Source organism: Schistocerca gregaria, unplaced genomic scaffold, assembly GCF_023897955.1.
Source record: "Schistocerca gregaria isolate iqSchGreg1 unplaced genomic scaffold, iqSchGreg1.2 ptg000001l___fragment_3, whole genome shotgun sequence".
NCBI lineage: Eukaryota > Metazoa > Arthropoda > Insecta > Orthoptera > Acrididae > Schistocerca > Schistocerca gregaria.
Window position 1 is genome coordinate 4,800,555 of NW_026061699.1, and position 20,357 is coordinate 4,820,911.

The following is a 20,357-nucleotide window of genomic DNA, read 5'->3' on the forward strand; positions in this document are numbered from 1 at the left end:
CTGGTCTTGCAGGGAGCGATCAAAGCGTAGACTGTTAGAGACATTACTCCCATGGAGGAAAGTGCGCATGGTAACTGTTGTATTCAATCCTGATGCAATATCTGTGTTTCATCAACACTCTGATACTCCACAGATTACAGAATGCCTCCACATTTGCATCGGAAACTACTACTGGTGTTCCAGGGAACGGTCAAAGCGTAGACTGTTTGAGACATTACTTTTATGGAGGAATGTTCTCATGGTTATTGTTGTATTCAATCCCGATGCAATTTCTATGTTTCATCAACACTCTGATAGTCCACAGATTACAGAATGCCTCCAGATGTGCATCGGAAACTGCTACTGTTCTTCCAGGGAACGATCAAATCGTAAACTCTATGAAACATTATTCCCATGGAGGAAAGTGCGCATGGTGACTGTTGTATTCAATCCCGATGCAATTTCTCTGTTTCATCAACACTCCGATAGTCCACAGATTACAGAATGCCTCCCGGTGTGCATCGGAAACTCCTACTGGTCTTCCAGGGAACGATCAAAGCGTAGACTATTTGGGACATTACTCCCATGGAGGAAAGTGCGCATGGTAACTGTTGTAATTAATCCCGATGCATTTTCTGTGTTTCATCAACACTCTGATAGTCCACAGATTATAGAATGCCACGAGATGTGCATCGGAAACTACTACTGTTCTTCCCAGGAACGATCAAAGCGTACACTGTTTCAGATATTACTCCCATGCAGGAAAGTGCGGATGGTGACCGTTGTATTCAATCCCGATGCAATTTCTGTGTTTCATCAACACTCTGATAGTCCACAGATTACAGGATGCCACCAGATGTGCATCGGAAACGACTACTGGTCTTCCAGGGAACGATCAAAACGTCGACTGTTTGCGACATTCCTCACATGGAGGAAAGTGCGCACGGTGACTGTTGTATTTATTCCCGAAGCAATTTCTGTGTTTCATCAACACTCTGATAGTCCACAGATTACAGAATGCCTCCAGATGTGCATCGGAAACTGCTACTGGTCTCCCAGGGAACGATCAAAGCGTAAACTCTATGACACATTATTCCCATGGAGGAAAGTGCGCATGGTGACTGTTGTATTCAATCCCGATGCAATTTCTGTGTTTCATCAACACTCTGATAGTCCACAGATTACAGAATGAATCCCGGTGTGCATCGGAAACTACTACAGGTCTTCCAGGGAACGATCAAATCGTAAACTCCTTGAGACATTACTCCCATGGAGGAAAGTGCGCACGGTGACTGTTGTATTCAATCCCGATGCAATTTCTGTGTATCATCAACACTCTGATAGCCCACAGATTACGGAAAGCCTCCAGATGTACATCGGAAACTACTACTGGTCTTCCAGGGAACGATCAAAGCGTAGACTGTTAGAGACATTACTCCCATGGAGGAAAGTGCGCATGGTGACTGTTGTATTCAATCCCGATGAAATTTCTGTGTTTCATCAACACTCTGATAGTCCACAGAATACAGAATGCCTCCAGATATGCATCGGAAACTACTGCTGGTCTTCCAGGGAACGATCAAAGCGTAGACTGTTTGGGACATTACTCCCATGGATGAAAGTGCGCATGGTGACTGTTGTATTAAATCCTGATGCAATTTCTGTGTTTCATCAACACTCTGATAGTCCACAGATTACAGAATACCTCCCGATGTGCATCGGAAACTACTACTGGTCTTCCAGGGAACGATCAAAGCGTAGACTGTTTGAGACATACCTCCCGTGGAGGAAAGTGCGCATGGTGACTGTTGTATTCAATCCCGATGAAATTTCTGTGTTTCATCAACACTCTGATAGTCCACAGAATACAGAATGCCTCCAGATATGCATCGGAAACTACTGCTGGTCTTCCAGGGAACGATCAAAGCGTAGACTGTTTGGGACATTACTCCCATGGATGAAAGTGCGCATGGTGACTGTTGTATTAAATCCTGATGCTATTTCTGTGTTTCATCAACACTCTGATAGTCCACAGACTACAGAATGCCACCAGATGTGCATCGGAAACTACCACTGGTCTTCCAGGGAAGGATCAAACCGTAGACTGTTTGAGACATACCTCCCGTGGAGGAATGTGCGCATGGTGACTGTTGTATTCAATCCCGATGCAATTTCTGTGTCTCATCAACACTCTGATAGTCCACAGATTACAGAATGCCACGAGATGTGCATCGGAAACTACTACTGGTCTTCCAGGGAACGATCAAATCGTAGACTGTTTGAGAATTACTCCCACGGAGGAAAGTGCGCATGGTAACTGTTGTATTCAATCCCGATGCAATTTCTGTGTTTCATCAACACTCTGATAGTCCACAGATTACAGAAAGCCTCCAGATGTTCATCGGAAACTACTACTGGTCTTCCAGGGAACGATCAAAGCGTAGACTGTTAGAGACATTACTCCCATGGAGGAGAGTGCACATGGTAACAGTTGTATTAAATCCCGATGCAATATCTGTGTTTCATCAACACTCTGATACTCCACAGATTACAGAATGAATCCAGATTTGCATCGGAAACTACTACTGGTCTTCCAGTGAACGATCAAAGCGTAGACTGTTTGAGACATTACTTTTGTGGAGGAATGTGCTCAAGGTGATTGTTGTATTCAATCCCGATGCAATTTCTGTGTTTCATCAACACTCTGATAGTCCACAGATTACAGAATGCCTCCCGATGTGCATCGGAAACTACTACTGGTCTTCCAGGGAACGATCAAAGCGTAGACTGTTTAGGACATTACTCCCATGGAGGAAAGTGCGCATGGTGACTGTTGTATTCAATCCCGATGAAATTTCTGTGTTTCATCAACACTCTGATAGTCCACAGATTACAGAATGCCACGAGATGTGCATCGGAAACTACTACTCGTCTTCCAGGGAACGATCAAAGCGTAGTCTGTTAGAGACATTACTCCCATAGAGGAAAGTGCGCATGGTAAATGTTGAATTCAATCCCGATGCAATTTCTGTGTTTCATCAACACTCTGATAGTCCACAGATTACAGAATGCCTCCAGATGTGCATCGGAAACTACAACTGGTCTTCCAGGGAACGATCAAATCGTAAACTCCTTGAGACATTACTCCCATGGAGGAAAGTGCGCATGGTGACTGTTGTATTCAATCCCGATGCAATTTCTGTGTTTCATCAACACTCTGATAGTCCGCAGATTACGGGAAGCCTCGAGATGTACATCGGAAACTACTACTGGTCTTCCAGGGAACGATCAAAGTATAGACTGCTAGAGACATTACTCCCATGGAGTAAAGTGCGCATGGTGACTGTTGTATTCAACCCCGATGCAATTTCTGTGTTTCATCAACACTCTGATAGTCCACAGATTACAGAATGGCTCCAGATGTGCAATTGAAACTACTTCTGGTCTTCCAAGGAACGATCAAAGCGTAGACTGTTTAAGACGTTACTCCCATGGAGGAAACTGCGCATGGAGACTGTTGTATTCAATCCCGATGCAATTTCTGTGTTTCATCAACACTCTGATAGTCCACAGATTACAGAATGCCTCCAGATGTGCATCGGAAACTACTATTGGTCTTTCAGGGAACGATCAAAGCGTAAACTATTTGAGACATTACTCCCATGGAGGAAAGTGCGCATGGTAACTGTTGTAATGAATCCCGATGCATTTTCTGTGTTTCATCAACACTCTGATAGTCCACAGATTATAGAATGCCACGAGATGTGCATCGGAAACTACTACTGGCCTTCCCAGGAACGATCAAAGCGTAGACTGTTTAGGACATTACTCCCATGGAGGAAAGTGCGCATGGTGACTGTTGTATTCAATCCTGATTCTATTTCTGTGTTTCATCAACACTCTGATAGTCCACAGTTTACAGAATGCCACCAGATGTGCCTCGGAAACTACTACTGGTCTTCCAGGGAACGATCAAACCGTAGACTGTTTGAGACATACCTCCCGTGGAGGAAAGTGCGCATGGTGACTGTTGCATTCATTCCCGATGCAATTTCTGTGTTTCATCAACACTCTGATAGTCCACAGATTACAGAATGCCACGATGTTTGCATCGGAAATTACTACAGGTCTTCCAGGGAACGATCAAAGCATAGACTGTTTGATAATTACTCCCTTGGAGGAAAGTGCGCATGGTGAATGTTGTTTTCAATCCCGATGCAATTTCTGTATTTCATCAACACTCTGATAGTCCACAGACTACAGAAAGAATCCAGATGTGCATCGGAAACTACTACTGGTCTTCCAGGGAACGATCAAAGCGTAGACTGTTAGAGACATTACTCCCATTGAGGAAAGTGCGCATGGTAAATGTTGAATTCAATCCCGATGCAATTTCTGTGTTTCATCAACACTCTGATAGTCCAGAGATTACAGAATGCCTCCAGATGTGCATCGGAAACTACAACTGGTCTTCCAGGGAACGATCAAATCGTTAACCCCTTGAGACATTACTCCCATGGAGGAAAGTGCGCATGGTGACTGTTGTATTCAATCCCGATGCAATTTCTGTGTTTCATCAACACTCTGATAGTCCACAGATTACGGGAAGCCTCCAGATGTACATCGGAAACTACTACTGGTCTTACAGGGAACGATCAAAGCGTAGACTGTTAGAGACATTACTCGCATGGAGTAAAGTGCGCATGGTGACTGTTGTATTCAATCCCGATGCAATTTCTGTGTTTCATCAACACTCTGATAGTTCACAGATTACAGAATGCCTCCAGATGTGCAATTGAAACCACTTCTGGTCTTCCAAGGAACGATCAAAGCGTAGACTGTTTAAGACGTTACTCCCATGGAGGAAACTGCGCATGGAGACTGTTGTATTCAATCCCGATGCAATTTCTGTGTTTCATCAACACTCTGATAGTCCACAGATTACAGAATGCCTCCAGATGTGCATCGGAAACTACTACTGGTCTTTCCTTGAACGATCAAAGCGTAAACTCTTTGAGACATTACTCCCATGGAGGAAAGTGCGCATGGTAATTGTTGTAATTAATCCCGATGCATTTTCTGTGTTTCATCAACACTCTGATAGTCCACAGATTATAGAATGCCACGGAATGTGCATCGGAAACTACTACTGGTCTTCCCAGGAACGATCAAAGCGTACACTGTTTCAGACATTACTCCCATGCAGGAAAGTGCGGATGGTGACCGTTGTATTCAATCCCGATGCAATTTCTGTGTTTCATCAACACTCTGATAGTCCACAGATTACTGGATGAAACCAGATGTGCATCGGAAACGACTACAGTTCTTCCAGGTAACGATCAAAGCGTCGACTGTTTGCGACATTCCTCACACGGAGGAAAGTGCGCACGGCGACTGTTGTATTTAATCCCGAAGCAGTTTCTGTGTTTCATCAACACTCTGATAGTCCACAGATTACAGAATGCCTCCAGATGTGCATCGGAAACTGCTACTGGTCTTCCAGGGAACGATCAAAGCGTAGACTGTTTAGGACATTACTCCCATGGAGGAAAGTGCGCATGGTGACTGTTGTATTCAATTCCGATGAAATTTCTGTGTTTCATCAACACTCTGATAGTCCACAGATTACAGAATGCCACGAGATGTGCATCGGAAACTACTACTCGTCTTCCAGGGAACGATCAAAGCGTAGTCTGTTAGAGACTTTACTCCCATAGAGGAAAGTGCGCATGGTAAATGTTGAATTCAATCCCGATGCAATTTCTGTGTTTCATCAACACTCTGATAGTCCACAGATTACAGAATGCCTCCAGATGTGCATCGGAAACTACAACTGGTCTTCCAGGGAACGATCAAATCGTAAACTCCTTGAGACATTACTCCCATGGAGGAAAGTGCGCATGGTGACTGTTGTATTCAATCCCGATGCAATTTCTGTGTTTCATCAACACTCTGATAGTCCGCAGATTACGGGAAGCCTCGAGATGTACATCGGAAACTACTACTGGTCTTCCAGGGAAAGATCAAAGTATAGACTGCTAGAGACATTACTCCCATGGAGTAAAGTGCGCATGGTGACTGTTGTATTCAACCCCGATGCAATTTCTGTGTTTCATCAACACTCTGATAGTCCACAGATTACAGAATGGCTCCAGATGTGCAATTGAAACTACTTCTGGTCTTCCAAGGAACGATCAAAGCGTAGACTGTTTAAGACGTTACTCCCATGGAGGAAACTGCGCATGGAGACTGTTGTATTCAATCCCGATGCAATTTCTGTGTTTCATCAACACTCTGATAGTCCACAGATTACAGAATGCCTCCAGATGTGCATCGGAAACTACTATTGTTCTTTCAGGGAACGATCAAAGCGTAAACTATTTGAGACATTACTCCCATGGAGGAAAGTGCGCATGGTAACTGTTGTAATGAATCCCGATGCATTTTCTGTGTTTCATCAACACTCTGATAGTCCACAGATTATAGAATGCCACGAGATGTGCATCGGAAACTACTACTGGCCTTCCCAGGAACGATCAAAGCGTAGACTGTTTAGGACATTACTCCCATGGAGGAAAGTGCGCATGGTGACTGTTGTATTCAATCCTGATTCTATTTCTGTGTTTCATCAACACTCTGATAGTCCACAGTTTACAGAATGCCACCAGATGTGCCTCGGAAACTACTACTGGTCTTCCAGGGAACGATCAAACCGTAGACTGTTTGAGACATACCTCCCGTGGAGGAAAGTGCGCATGGTGACTGTTGCATTCATTCCCGATGCAATTTCTGTGTTTCATCAACACTCTGATAGTCCACAGATTACAGAATGCCACGAGATGTGCATCGGAAACTACTACAGGTCTTCCAGGGAACGATCAAAGCATAGACTGTTTGATAATTACTCCCTTGGAGGAAAGTGCGCATGGTGAATGTTGTTTTCAATCCCGATGCAATTTCTGTGTTTCATCAACACTCTGATAGTCCACAGACTACAGAAAGAATCCAGATGTGCATCGGAAACTACTACTGGTCTTCCAGGGAACGATCAAAGCGTAGACTGTTAGAGACATTACTCCCATTGAGGAAAGTGCGCATGGTAAATGTTGAAATCAATCCCGATGCAATTTCTGTGTTTCATCAACACTCTGATAGTCCACAGATTACAGAATGCCTCCAGATGTGCATCGGAAACTACAACTGGTCTTCCAGGGAACGATCAAATCGTTAACTCCTTGAGACATTACTCCCATGGAGGAAAGTGCGCATGGTGACTGTTGTATTCAATCCCGATGCAATTTCTGTGTTTCATCAACACTCTGATAGTCCACAGATTACGGGAAGCCTCCAGATGTACATCGGAAACTACTACTGGTCTTACAGGGAACGATCAAAGCGTAGACTGTTAGAGACATTACTCGCATGGAGTAAAGTGCGCATGGTGACTGTTGTATTCAATCCCGATGCAATTTCTGTGTTTCATCAACACTCTGATAGTTCACAGATTACAGAATGCCTCCAGATGTGCAATTGAAACCACTTCTGGTCTTCCAAGGAACGATCAAAGCGTAGACTGTTTAAGACGTTACTCCCATGGAGGAAACTGCACATGGAGACTGTTGTATTTAATCCCGATGCAATTTCTGTGTTTCATCAACACTCTGATAGTCCACAGATTACAGAATGCCTCCAGATGTGCATCGGAAACTACTGTTGGTCTTTCCTTGAACGATCAAAGCGTAAACTCTTTGAGACATTACTCCCATGGAGGAAAGTGCGCATGGTAACTGTTGTAATTAATCCCGATGCATTTTCTGTGTTTCATCAACACTCTGATAGTCCACAGATTATAGAATGCCACGGAATGTGCATCGGAAACTACTACTGGTCTTCCCAGGAACGATCAAAGCGTACACTGTTTCAGACATTACTCCCATGCAGGAAAGTGCGGATGGTGACCGTTGTATTCAATCCCGATGCAATTTCTGTGTTTCATCAACACTCTGATAGTCCACAGATTACTGGATGCCACCAGATGTGCATCGGAAACGACTACAGTTCTTCCAGGGAACGATCAAAGCGTCGACTGTTTGCGACATTCCTCACACGGAGGAAAGTGCGCACGGTGACTGTTGTATTTAATCCCGAAGCAGTTTCTGTGTTTCATCAACACTCTGATAGTCCACAGATTACAGAATGCCTCCAGATGTGCATCGGAAACTGCTACTGGTCTTCCAGGTAACGATCAAAGCGTAAACTCTATGACACATTATTCCCATGGAGGAAAGCGCGCATGGTGACTGTTGTTTTCAATCCCGATGCAATTTCTGTGTTTCTTCAAAACTCTGATAGTCCACAGATTACAGAATGCCTCCCGGTGTGCATCGGAAACTACTACTGGTCTTCCAGAGAACGATCAAAACTTAGACTGTTTGGGACATTACTCCCATGGAGGAAAGTGCGCATGGTGACTGTTGTATTCAATCCCGATGCAATTTCTGTGTTTCGTCAACACTCTGATAGTCCACAGTTTACAGAATGCCTCCCGATGTGCATCGGAAACTACTACTGGTCTTCCAGGGAACGATCAAAGCGTAGACTGTTTAGGACATTACTCCCATGGAGGAAAGTGCGCATGGTGACTGTTGTATTCAATCCCGATGAAATTTCTGTGTTTCATCAAAACTCTGATAGTCCACAGAATACAGAATGCCTCCAGATATGCATCGGAAACTACTACTGGTGTTCCAGGGAACGAACAAAGCGTAGACTATTTGGGACATTACTCCCATGGAGTAAAGTGCGCATGGTGACTGTTGTATTCAATCCCGATGCAATTTCTGTGTCTCATCAATACTCTGATAGTCCACAGATTACAGAATGCCACGAGATATGCATCGGAAACTACTACTGGTCTTCCAGGGAACGATCAAATCGTAGACAGTTTGAGAATTACTCCCACGGATTAAAGAGCGCATTGTAACTGTTGTATTCAATCCCGATGCAATTTCTGTGTTTCATCAACACTCTGATAGTCCACAGATTACAGAAAGCCTCCAGATGTTCATCGGAAACTACTACTGGTCTTCCAGGGAACGATCAAAGCGTAGACTGTTCGAGACATTAGTCCCATGGAGGAAAGGGCGCATTGTAACTGTTGTATTCAATCCCGATGCAATATCTGTGTTTCATCAACACTCTGATAGTCCACAGATTACAGAATGCCTCCAGATGTGCATCGGAAACTGCTAATGTTCTTCCAGGGAACGATCAAAGCATAATCTCTATGAAACATTATTCCCATGGAGGAAAGTGCGCATGGTGACTGTTGTATCCAATCCCGATGAAATTTCTGTGTTTCATCAACACTCTGATAGTCCACAGAATACAGAATGCCTCCAGATATGCATCGGAAACTACTACTGATGTTCCAGGGAACGAACAAAGCGTAGACTATTTGGGACATTACTCCCATGGAGGAAAGTACGCATGGTGACTGTTGTATTCAATCCCGATGCAATTTCTGTGTCTCATCAATATTCTGATAGTCCACAGATTACAGAATGCCACGAGATGTGCATCGGAAACTACTACTGGTCTTCCAGGGAACGATCAAATCGTAGACTGTTTGAGAATTACTCCCACGGATTAAAGAGCGCATTGTAACTGTTGTATTCAATCCCGATGCAATATCTGTGTTTCATCAACACTCTGATACTCCACAGATTACAGAATGCCTCCACATTTGCATCGGAAACTACTACTGGTCTTCCAGGGAACGATCAAAGCGTAGACTGTTTGAGACATTACTTTTATGGAGGAATGTTCTCATGGTTATTGTTGTATTCAATCCCGATGCAATTTCTATGTTTCATCAACACTCTGATAGTCCACAGATTACAGAATGCCTCCAGATGTGCATCGGAAACTGCTACTGTTCTTCCAGGGAACGATCAAAGCGTAATCTCTATGAAACATTATTCCCATGGAGGAAAGTGCGCATGGTGACTGTTGTATTCGATCCCGATGCAATTTCTGTGTTTCATCAACACTCCGATAATCCACAGATTACAGAATGCCTCCCGGTGTGCATCGGAAACTCCTACTGGTCTTCCAGGGAACGATCAAAGCGTAGACTGTTTGGGACATTACTCCCTTGGAGGAAAGTGCACATGGTGACTGTTGTATTCAATCCCGATGCAATTTCTGTGTTTCATCAACACTCTGATAGTCCACAGATTACAGAATGCCACCAGATGTGCATCGGAAACTGCTACTGGTCTTCCAGGGAACGATCAAAGCGCAAACTCTATGACACATTATTCCCATGGAGGAAAGTGCGCATGGTGACTGTTGTATTCAATCCCGATGCAATTTCTGTGTTTCAACAACACTCTGATAGTCCACAGATTACAAAATGCCTCCAGATGTGCATCGGAAACTACTACTGGTCTTTCAGGGAACGATCAAAGCGTAAACTCTTTGAGACATTACTCTTATGGAGGAAAGTGCGCATGGTAACTATTGTAATTAATCCCGATGCGTTTTCTGTGTTTCATCAACAGGCTGATAGTCCACAGATTATAGAATGCCACGAGATGTGCATCGGAAACTACTACTGTTCTTCCCAGGAACGATCAAAGCGTACACTGTTTCAGATATTACTCCCATGCAGGAAAGTGCGGATGGTGACCGTTGTATTCAATCCCGATGCAATTTCTGTGTTTCATCAACACTCTGATAGTCCACAGATTACAGGATGCCACCAGATGTGCATCGGAAACGACTACTGGTCCTCCAGGGAACGATCAAAACTTCGACTGTTTGCGACATTCCTCACATGGAGGAAAGTGCGCACGGTGACTGTTGTATTTATTCCCGAAGCAATTTCTGTGTTTCATCAACACTCTGATAGTCCACAGATTACAGAATGCCTCCATATGTGCATCGGAAACTGCTACTGGTCTTCCAGGGAACGATCAAAGCGTAAACTCTATGACACATTATTCCCATGGAGGAAAGTGCGCATGGTGACTGTTGTATTCAATCCCGATGCAATTTCTGTGTTTCATCAATACTCTGATAGTCCACAGATTACAGAATGCCACGAGATGTGCATCGGAAGCTACTACTGGTCTTCCAGGGAACGATCAAAGCGTAGACTGTTTAGGACATTACTCCCATGGAGGAAAGTGCGCATGGTGACTGTTGTATTCAATCCCGATGAAATTTCTGTGTTTCATCAACACACTGATAGTCCACAGATTATAGAATGCCACGAGATGTGCATCGGAAACTACTACTGTTCTTCCCAGGAACGATCAAAGCGTACACTGTTTCAGATATTACTCCAATGCAGGAAAGTGCGGATGGTGACCGTTGTATTCAATCCCGATGCAATTTCTGTGTTTCATCAACACTCTGATAGTCCACAGATTACAGAATGCCACGAGATGTGCATCGGAAGCTACTACTGGTCTTCCAGGGAACGATCAAAGCGTAGACTGTTTAGGACATTACTCCCATGGAGGAAAGTGCGCATGGTGACTGTTGTATTCAATCCCGATGAAATTTCTGTGTTTCATCAACACACTGATAGTCCACAGATTATAGAATGCCACGAGATGTGCATCGGAAACTACTACTGTTCTTCCCAGGAACGATCAAAGCGTACACTGTTTCAGATATTACTCCAATGCAGGAAAGTGCGGATGGTGACCGTTGTATTCAATCCCGATGCAATTTCTGTGTTTCATCAACACTCTGATAGTCCACAGATTACAGAATGCCTCCCGGTGTGCATCGGAAACTCCTACTGGTCTTCCAGGGAACGATCAAAGCGTAGATTGTTTAGGCCATTACTCCCATGGAGGAAAGTGCGCATGGTGACTGTTGTATTAAATCCTGATGCTATATCTGTGTTTCATCAACACTCTGATAGTCCACAGATTACAGAATGCCACCAGATGTGCATCGGAAACTACTACTGGTCTTCCAGGGAACGATTAAACCGTAGACTGTTTGAGACATACCTCCCGTGGAGGAAAGTGCGCATGGTGACTGTTGCATTCATTATCGATGCAATTTCTGTGTTTCATCAACACTCTGATAGTCCACAGATTACAGAATGCCACGAGATGTGCATCGGAAACTACTACTGGTCTTCCAGGGAACGATCAAAGCATAGACTGTTTGAGAATTACTCCCTTGGAGGAAAGTGCGCATGGTGAATGTTGTTTTCAATCCCGATGCAATTTCTGTGTTTCATCAACACTCTGATAGTCCACAGATTACAGAAAGCCCTCAGATGTGCCTCGGAAACTACTACTGGTCTTCCAGGGAACGATCAAAGCGTAGACTGTAAGAGACATGACTCCCATGGAGGAAAGTGCGCATGGTAAATGTTGAATTCAATCCCGATGCAATTTCTGTGTTTCATCAACACTCTGATAGTCCACAGATTACAGAATGCCTCCAGATGTGCATCGGAAACTACAACTGGTCTTCCAGGGAACGATCAAATCGTAAACTCCTTGAGACATTACTCCCATGGAGGAAAGTGCGCATGGTGACTGTTGTATTCAATCCCGATGCAATTTCTGTGTTTCATCAACACTCTGATAGTCCACAGATTACGGAAAGCCTCCAGATGTACATCGGAAACTACTACTGGTCTTCCAGGGAACGATCAAAGCGTAAACTCCTTGAGACATTACTCCCATGGAGTAAAGTGCGCATGGTGACTGTTGTATTCAATCCCGATGCAATTTCTGTGTTTCATAAACACTCTGATAGTCCACAGACTACAGAGTGCTTCCAGATGTGCAATTGAAACTACTTCTGGTCTTCCAGGGAACGATCAAAGCGTAGACTGTTTAAGACGTTACTCCCATGGAGGAAACTGCGCATGGAGACTGTTGTATTCAATCCCGCTGCAATTTCTGTGTTTCATCAACACTCTGATAGTCCACAGATTACAGAATGCCTCCAGATGTGCATCGGAAACTACTACTGGTCTTTCAGGGAACGATCAAAGCGTAAACTCTTTGAGACATTACTCCCATGGAGGAAAGTGCGCATGGTAACTGTTGTAATTAATCCCGATGCATTTTCTGTGTTTCATCAACACTCTGATAGTCCACAGATTATAGAATTCCACGAGATGTGCATCGGAAACTACTACTGGTCTTCCCATTAACGATCAAAGCGTACACTGTTTCAGACATTACTCCCATGCAGGAAAGTGCGGATGGTGACCGTTGTATTCAATCCCGATGCAATTTCTGTGTTTCATCAACACTCTGATAGTCCACAGATTACAGGATGCCACCAGATGTGCATCGGAAACGACTACTGGTCTTCCAGGGAACGATCAAAACGTCGACTGTTTGCGACATTCCTCACATGGAGGAAAGTGCGCACGGTGACTGTTGTATTTATTCCCGAAGCAATTTCTGTGTTTCATCAACACTCTGATAGTCCACAGATTACAGAATGCCTCCAGATGTGCATCGGAAACTGCTACTGGTCTTCCAGGGAACGATCAAAGCGTAAACTCTATGACACATTATTCCCATGGAGGAAAGTGCGCATGGTGACTGTTGTATTCAATCACGATGCAATTTCTGTGTTTCATCAACACTCTGATAGTCCACAGATTACAGAATGAATCCCGGTGTGCATCGGAAACTACTACTGGTCTTCCATTGAACGATCAAAGCGTAGACTGTTTGGGACATTACTCCCATGGAGGAAAGTGCGGATGGTGACTGTTGTATTCAATCCCGATGCAATATCTGTGTTTCATCAACAGTCTGATACTCCACAGATTACAGAATGCCTCCAGATTTGCATCGGAAACTACTACTGGTCTTCCAGGGAACGATCAAAGCGTAGACTGTTTGAGACAATACTTTTATGGAGGGATGTGCTCATGGTGATTGTTGTATTCAATCCCGATGCAATTTCTATGTTTCATCAACACTCTGATAGTCCACAGATTACAGAATGCCTCCAGATGTGCATCGGAAACTGCTACTGGTCTTCCAGGGAACGATCAAAGCGTAAACTCTATGAAACATTATTCCCATGGAGGAAAGTGCGCATGGTGACTGTTGTATTCAATCCCGATGCAATTTCTGTGTTTCATCAACACTCTGATAGTCCACAGATTACAGATTGCCTCCCGGTGTGCATCGGAAACTCCTACTGGTCTTCCAGGGTACGATCAAAGCGTAGACTGTTTCAGACATTACTCCCATGGAGGAAAGTGCGCATGGTGACTGTTGTATTAAATCCTGATGCTATTTCTGTGTTTCATCAACACTCTGATAGTCCACAGATTACAGAATGCCACCAGATGTGCATCGGAAACTACTACTGGTCTTCCAGGGAACGATCAAACCGTAGACTGTTTGAGACATACCTCCCGTGGAGGAAAGTGCGCATGGTGACTGTTGCACTCATTATCGATGCAATTTCTGTGTTTCATCAACACTCTGATAGTCCACAGATTACAGAATGCCACGAGATGTGCATCGGAAACTACAACTGGTCTTCCAGGGAACGATCAAATCGTAAACTCCTTGAGACATTACTCCCATGGACGAAAGTGCGCATGGTGACTGTTGTATTCAATCCCGATGCAATTTCTGTGTTTCATCAACACTCTGATAGTCCACAGATTACGGAAAGCCTCCAGATGTACATCGGAAACTACTACTGGTCTTCCAGGGAACGATCAAAGCGTAAACTCCTTGAGACATTACTCCCATGGAGTAAAGTGCGCATGGTGACTGTTGTATTCAATCCCGATGCAATTTCTGTGTTTCATAAACACTCTGATAGTCCACAGACTACAGAGTGCTTCCAGATGTGCAATTGAAACTACTTCTGGTCTTCCAGGGAACGATCAAAGCGTAGACTGTTTAAGACGTTACTCCCATGGAGGAAACTGCGCATGGAGACTGTTGTATTCAATCCCGCTGCAATTTCTGTGTTTCAGCAACACTCTGATAGTCCACAGATTACAGAATGCCTCCAGATGTGCATCGGAAACTACTACTGGTCTTTCAGGGAACGATCAAAGCGTAAACTCTTTGGGACATTACTCCCATGGAGGAAAGTGCGCATGGTAACTGTTGTAATTAATCCCGATGCATTTTCTGTGTTTCATCAACACTCTGATAGTCCACAGATTATAGAATTCCACGAGATGTGCATCGGAAACTACTACTGGTCTTCCCATTAACGATCAAAGCGTACACTGTTTCAGACATTACTCCCATGCAGGAAAGTGCGGATGGTGACCGTTGTATTCAATCCCGATGCAATTTCTGTGTTTCATCAACACTCTGATAGTCCACAGATTACAGGATGCCACCAGATGTGCATCGGAAACGACTACTGGTCTTCCAGGGAACGATCAAAACGTCGACTGTTTGCGACATTCCTCACATGGAGGAAAGTGCGCACGGTGACTGTTGTATTTATTCCCGAAGCAATTTCTGTGTTTCATCAACACTCTGATAGTCCACAGATTACAGAATGCCTCCAGATGTGCATCGGAAACTGCTACTGGTCTTCCAGGGAACGATCAAAGCGTAAACTCTATGACACATTATTCCCATGGAGGAAAGTGCGCATGGTGACTGTTGTATTCAATCCCGATGCAATTTCTGTGTTTCATCAACACTCTGATAGTCCACAGAATACAGAATGCCTCCAGATATGCATCGGAAACTACTACTGGTCTTCCAGGGAACGATCAAAGCGTAGACTGTTTGGGACATTACTCCCATGGCGTTAAGTGCGCATGGTGACTGTTGTATTCAATCCCGATGCAATTTCTGTGTCTCATCAACACTCTGATAGTCCACAGATTACAGAATGCCACGAGATGTGCATCGGAAACTACTACTGGTCTTCCAGGGAATGATCAAATCGTAGACTGTTTGAGAGTTACTCCCACGGAGGAAAGTGCGCATGGTAACTGTTGTATTCAATCCCGATGCAATTTCTGTGTATCATTAACACTTTGATAGTCCACAGTTTACAGAATGCCTCCAGATTTGCATCGAAAACTACTACTGGTCTTCCAGGGAACGATCAAACCGTAGACTGTTTGAGACATACCTCCCGTGGAGGAAAGTGCGCATGGTGACTGTTGCATTCATTATCGATGCAATTTCTGTGTTTCATCAACACTCTGATAGTCCACAGATTACAGAATGCCACGAGATGTGCATCGGAAACTACTACTGGTCTTCCAGGGAACGATCAAAGCATAGACTGTTTGAGAATTACTCCCTTGGAGGAAAGTGCGCATGGTGAATGTTGTTTTCAATCCCGATGCAATTTCTGTGTTTCATCAACACTCTGATAGTCCACAGATTACAGAAAGCCTCCAGATGTGCCTCGGAAACTACTACTGGTCTTCCAGGGAACGATCAAAGCGTAGACTGTAAGAGACATGACTCCCATGGAGGAAAGTGCGCATGGTAAATGTTGAATTCAATCCCGATGCAATTTCTGTGTTTCATCAACACTCTGATAGTCCACAGATTACAGAATGCCTCCAGATGTGCATCGGAAACTACAACTGGTCTTCCAGGGAACGATCAAACCGTAAACTCCTTGAGACATTACTCCCATGGAGGAAAGTGCGAATGGTGACTGTTGTATTCAATCCCGATGCAATTTCTGTGTTTCATCAACACTCTAATAGTCCACAGATTACGGAAAGCCTCCAGATGTACATCGGAAACTACTACTGGTCTTCCAGGGAACGATCAAAGCGTAGACTGTTAGAGACATTACTCCCATGGAGTAAAGTGCGCATGGTGACTGTTGTATTCAATCCCGATGCAATTTCTGTGTTTCATAAACACACTGATAGTCCACAGACTACAGAACGCTTCCAGATGTGCAATTGAAACTACTTCTGGTCTTCCAGGGAACGATCAAAGCGTAGACTGTTTAAGACGATACTCCCATGGAGGAAACTGCGCATGGAGACTGTTGTATTCAATCCCGCTGCAATTTCTGTGTTTCATCAACACTCTGATAGACCACAGATTACAGAATGCCTCCAGATGTGCATCGGAAACTACTACTGGTCTTTCAGGGAACGATCAAAGCGTAAACTCTTTGAGACATTACTCCCATGGAGGAAAGTGCGCATGGTAACTGTTGTAATTAATCCCGATGCATTTTCTGTGTTTCATCAACACTCTGATAGTCCACAGATTATAGAATGCCACGAGATGTGCATCGGAAACTACTACTGGTCTTCCCATTAACGATCAAAGCGTACACTGTTTCAGACATTACTCCCATGCAGGAAAGTGCGGATGGTGACCGTTGTATTCAATCCCGATGCAATTTCTGTGTTTCATCAACACTCTGATAGTCCACAGATTACAGGATGCCACCAGATGTGCATCGGAAACGACTACTGGTCTTCCAGGGAACGATCAAATCGTAGACTGTTTGAGAAATACTCCCATGGAGGAAAGTGCGCATGGTAACTGTTGTATTCAATCTCGATGCAATTTCTTTGTTTCATCAACACCCTGATAGTCCACAGATTACAGAAAGCCTCCAGATGTGCATCGGAAACTTCTACTGGTCTTCCAGGGAACGATCAAAGCGTAGACTGTTAGAGACATTAGTCCCATGGAGGAAGGTGCGCATGGTGACTGTTGTATTCAATCCCGATGAAATTTCTGTGTTTCATCAACACTCAGATAGTCCACAGAATACAGAATGCCTCCAGATATGCATCGGAAACTACTACTGGTCTTCCAGGGAACGATCAAAGCGTAGACTGTTTGGGACATTACTCCCATGGAGGAAAGTGCTCATGGTGACTGTTGTATTCAATCCCGATGCAATTTCTGTGTTTCATCAACACTCTGATAGTCCACAGATTACAGAATGCCTCCAGATGTGCATCGGAATCTACTACTGGTCTCTCAGGGAACGATCAAAGCGTAAGCTCTTTGAGACATTACTCCCATGGAGGAAAGTGCGCATGGTAACTGTTGTAATTAATCCCGATGCATTTTCTGTGTTTCATCAACACTCTGATAGTCCACAGATTATAGAATGCCACGAGATGTGCATCGGAAACTACTACTGGTCATCCCATTAACGATCAAAGCGTACACTGTTTCAGACATTACTCCCATGCAGGAAAGTGCGGATGGTGACCGTTGTATTCAATCCCGATGCAATTTCTGTGTTTCATCAACACTCTGATACTCCACAGATTACAGGATGCCACCAGATGTGCATCGGAAACTACAACTGGTCTTCCAGGGAACGATCAAATCGTAAACTCCTTGAGACATTACTCCCATGGAGGAAAGTGCGCATGGTGACTGTTGTATTCAATCCCGACGCAATTTCTGTGTTTCATCAACACTCTGATAGTCCACAGATTACAGAATGCCTCCCGATGTGCATCAGAAGCTACTCCTGGTCTTCCAGGGAACGATCAAAGCGTAAACTGTTTAGGACATTACTCCCATGGAGGAAAGTGCGCATGGTGACTGTTGTATTCAATCCCGATGAAATTTCTGTGTTTCATCAACACTCAGATAGTCCGCAGAATACAGAATGCCTCCAGATATGCATCGGAAACTACTACTGGTCTTCCAGGGAACGATCAAATCGTAGACTGTTTGGGACATTACTCCCATGGAGGAAAGTGCGCATGGTGACTGTTGTATTCAATCCCGATGCAATTTCTGTGTCTCATCAACACTCTGACAGTCCACAGATTACAGAATGCCACGAGATGTGCATCGGAAACTACTACTGGTCTTCCAGGGAATGATCAAATCGTAGACTGTTTGAGAATTACTCCCACGGAGGAAAGTGCGCATGGTAACTGTTGTATTCAATCCCGATGAAATTTCTGTGAATCTTCAACACTTTGATAGTCCACAGATTACAGAAAGCCTCCAGATGTTCATCGGAATCTACTACTGGTCTTCCAGGGAACAATCAAATCGTAGACTGTGAGAGACATTACTCGCATGGAGGAAAGTGCGCATGGTAACTGTTGTATTCAATCCCGATGCAATATCTGTGTTTCATCAACACTCTGATACTCCACAGATTACAGAATGCCTCCAGATTTGCATCGAAAACTACTACTGGTCTTCCAGGGAACGATCAAAGCGTAGACTGTTCGAGACATTACTTTTATGGAGGAATGTGCTCATGGTGATTGTTGTATTCAATCCCGATGCAATTTCTATGTTTCATCAACACTCTGATAGTCCACAGATTACAGAATGCCTCCAGATGTGGATCCGAAACTGCTACTGGTCTTCCAGGGAACGATCAAAGCGTAAACTCTATGAAACATTATTCCCGTGGAGGAAAGTGCGCATGGTGTCTGTTGTATTCAATCCCGATGCAATTTCTGTGTTTCATCAACACTCTGATAGTCCACAGATTACAGAATGCCTCCCGGTGTGCATCGGAAACTCCTACTGGTCTTCCATTGAACGATCAAAGCGTAGACTGTTTGGGACATTACTCCCATGGAGGAAAGTGCGCATGGTGGCTGTTGTATTCAATCCCGATGCAATATCTGTGTTTCATCAACAGTCTGATACTCCACAGATTACAGAATGCCTCCAGATTTGCATCGGAAACTACTACTGGTCTTCCAGGGAACGATCAAAGCGTAGACTGTTTGAGACATTACTTTTATGGAGGAATGTGCTCATGGTGATTGTTGTATTCAATCCCGATGCAATTTCTGTGTTTCATCAACACTCTGATAGTCCACAGATTACAGAATGCCTCCAGATGTGCATCGGAAACTGCTACTGGTCTTCCAGGGAACGATCAAAGCGTAAACTCTATGAAACATTATTCCCATGGAGGAAAGCGCGCATGGTGACTGTTGTATTCAATCCCGATGCAATTTCTGTGTTTCATCAACACTCTGATAGTCCACAGATTACAGAATGCCTCCCGGTGTGCATCAGAAACTCCTACTGGTCTTCCAGGGAACGATCAAAGCGTAGACTGTTTCAGACATTACTCCCATGGAGGAAAGTGCGCATGGTGACTGTTGTATTAAATCCTGATGCTATTTCTGTGTTTCATCAACACTCTGATAGTCCACAGATTACAGAATGCCACCAGATGTGCATAGGAAACTACTACTGGTCTTCCAGGGAACGATCAAACCGTAGACTGTTTGAGACATACCTCCCGTGGAGGAAAGTGCGCATGGTGACTGTTGCATTCATTATCGATGCAATTTCTGTGTTTCATCAACACTCTGATAGTCCACAGATTACAGAATGCCACGAGATGTGCATCGGAAACTACTACTGGTCTTCCAGGGAACG